Source organism: Chinchilla lanigera, unplaced genomic scaffold (assembly GCF_000276665.1).
Source record: "Chinchilla lanigera isolate Chin_1 unplaced genomic scaffold, ChiLan1.0 scaffold00040, whole genome shotgun sequence".
Lineage (NCBI taxonomy): Eukaryota > Metazoa > Chordata > Mammalia > Rodentia > Chinchillidae > Chinchilla > Chinchilla lanigera.
This window is the reverse complement of record NW_004955441.1, coordinates 159,438-161,915: the sequence shown is the minus strand read 5'-3', so window position 1 is coordinate 161,915 and position 2,478 is coordinate 159,438. Positions and strand designations below refer to the sequence as shown.

Genomic DNA, 2,478 nt, shown 5'->3' with positions numbered 1-2,478 from the left:
CATCTCACCAGTTCTTAAAAACTAATAAAGTAGGTTCTATTATTATCGTTTCCCTTTTACCAATTAGGAAATTAGGGCACAAAATGAGATTAAGTAAGGTCATATTCAATAAAGGAATAAAGCTGGATCTATTATTTATTTACATTAACATCAACATCTGAAAAATAAAACTGTAAGTTTATACACACATTAAAACTCATCTGTCAATAAATTTTTGTTGAATAGCCATTATGTGTAGATTACTAATTTGAACTTATAAACTGGTTAATCAACATTATAAATATAAAGTCCTTTTAAATATCAGTATCACAATAATCTTCCTTTCTGTGGTCCACCAAAAAAAGTAGTTACAAATTAATTTTTTAAATTCCCAAAATGCCTCCTTTAAAAGAGAAAGGAATAGTTCCAACAATGCAATTTTCAATACATCCATGATTTTAAACTCACTGGAGTACTTGAGGAGTATCTGGTGTCACAGAAAAAGGTTATATTGATAAATATATATCCAATTAATTACAGAGTCAGTTACACATATTTATATAAAAAAGTAAAATGACAAGAATGAGAGGCATTTTTAACGGAAAGTAGTGAATTGCCGTAGATTCTGCTTCTCTTGATTTTCTGACCGGGGCTTGTTTGAGGGCACTAATTTTCTCATCAAGTTCAGCCAGTGACTAGTTCATTAAAGTGACTGAACTTCTATTCTTTTTCCAGGAAAGTTCACAGATTGAAAATATTGAGGAGTAATGCCTTCCAATTCAAGGATTTTATCTTCAAGTTTTAAAATTCTTTGATAAATATCTCTTGGCACTGGATCACCTGACTGCAATTGCAAATGAGCTTAAACAGTTGTTGTTCTTTTATAACCTGATTGTCACAGTATTGAAGTATGCTATTAGATTTATGATCTGACCTTTGAATTCCTTTAGGTTGTCTGTAGTTTATATGTATTCACAACTCTAGAAACACATGACTTTTAAATCTGGGTAAGGGGAACAAATATCATCAGTTCTTGAACAACTATTTTCTTGATTACAATTGGTAACATTGTAAAATTCTTGATGTTGTTTTTATTGATTTATGTGTGCCTCATTTTGATAAATGCAGATATTCTTCTGTAAATTTCTGATTTTCCAGCTTTTGTTGGAACTACTTCTGGATCAAAATGGATTTGTGTCTTTTTCATCTTTCCTAAATCACAATCTTCATGCTTTCCTTCCTCTTGTAGGTCACCAAGAGGAAATCTGACATTTAATTCATTCTTGTTCCTATTTCTGTTTTTCCTAGTTCTTCAATAGCAGCTGAATTCTCCTGTTTAATTACGGGTTGAAATTTTGCAAAAAAATGTTATAAATATAAAATGTGTTGCTCAAGTGCTCGGCAGTGCAAGACAGAATGCAGAGAGGCTCTGGTGCTTGTTCCAGTTGATTGTGTTTTTCATCACATCGTATTTGAGGTTAAACTGTCCAGCCAAGGTGTGCAGGAAGTGAAAGATTTCACACAGCACTTCTCAGGAGAGGTTGGGGCTCTAGGCTCCTGTCATTGCTGCTTGGGAGATCAAGCTCTGTGGCTGCAGCCATGATGCCTTTACAGGTGGTCCGTACTTGAGGTACAATCAAAACTCCTTTGGTTTATTTTCAATGGTGCTCATGTCTTCAGCAGCCACATTTCCTTTGGCTCCAGCTTTATACATGGTTCCTTCCTGGACAAAATGGAAGTTTTTTGAAATTTCCTCCTCTGACTTTTGCCCCCAGTTGTCACTGTAAATCTGGTTAAAAGCTGCCAGCAGTATCCATGTGACAGCTTGAATTTTGGGCTGTCATGAAATTTCCTCTGCCAGATTAATTAGTCCACTGTCCTTAATCTCAGTCTTCTGCAAAATCTTAGGCAACATTTAAACAGATTTTCTGACATAATGTAATACACATGGCCTATAGCACAAATGCCAATGGACTCCTCATTCCCAGTTAAAATGTACTGCTTCTGGCTTTTGCTATCTGCATTCCTATCAGCATTCTGACTTTCTGAGCGCTGAGCAAAATTACCCATCAGGCTGTGCTTGCTGCATTTTAGGAATTCTCCAGCCATCATAGACAAACTTTTTTACCCACCCCATACCAGTTCCGCAGTCTTGAAAACCCCTTGACCCGGTACAGTCAGCAATAATCTCATGCCTACTAGTAATTTTCTATATTAGTCTCTTTCTATCACTGGGACAAAATACCTAACACCCACAACTTGAAAAAGGAGGAGGTTTATCTTGGCTTATAGTAGGTTCAGTCCCTGGTTGGCTGGCTCCAAGGCCGAAACAGCATGGTGGAAGGGTCTGGTGGATAAAATCTATATTCATATTGTGGGGACCAGAAAGTGGAGAGAGGGAAAGAGGCAGGAGCCAAGGATAAGAATACACCCTTTCAAGTCAGACCCCCAGTGACCTGCCTCCTCTGACTAGGCCCCACCTGCCACCAGCACACTCAG

General features: G+C 37.0%; 1 pseudogene; it reads right to left on the bottom strand.

Moving 5' to 3' along the window:
- Positions 1-521: 521 nt before the first annotated feature.
- Positions 522-1,580, bottom strand: LOC102008034 (annotated as a pseudogene).
- Between the last annotated feature and the right edge of the window lie 898 nt (positions 1,581-2,478).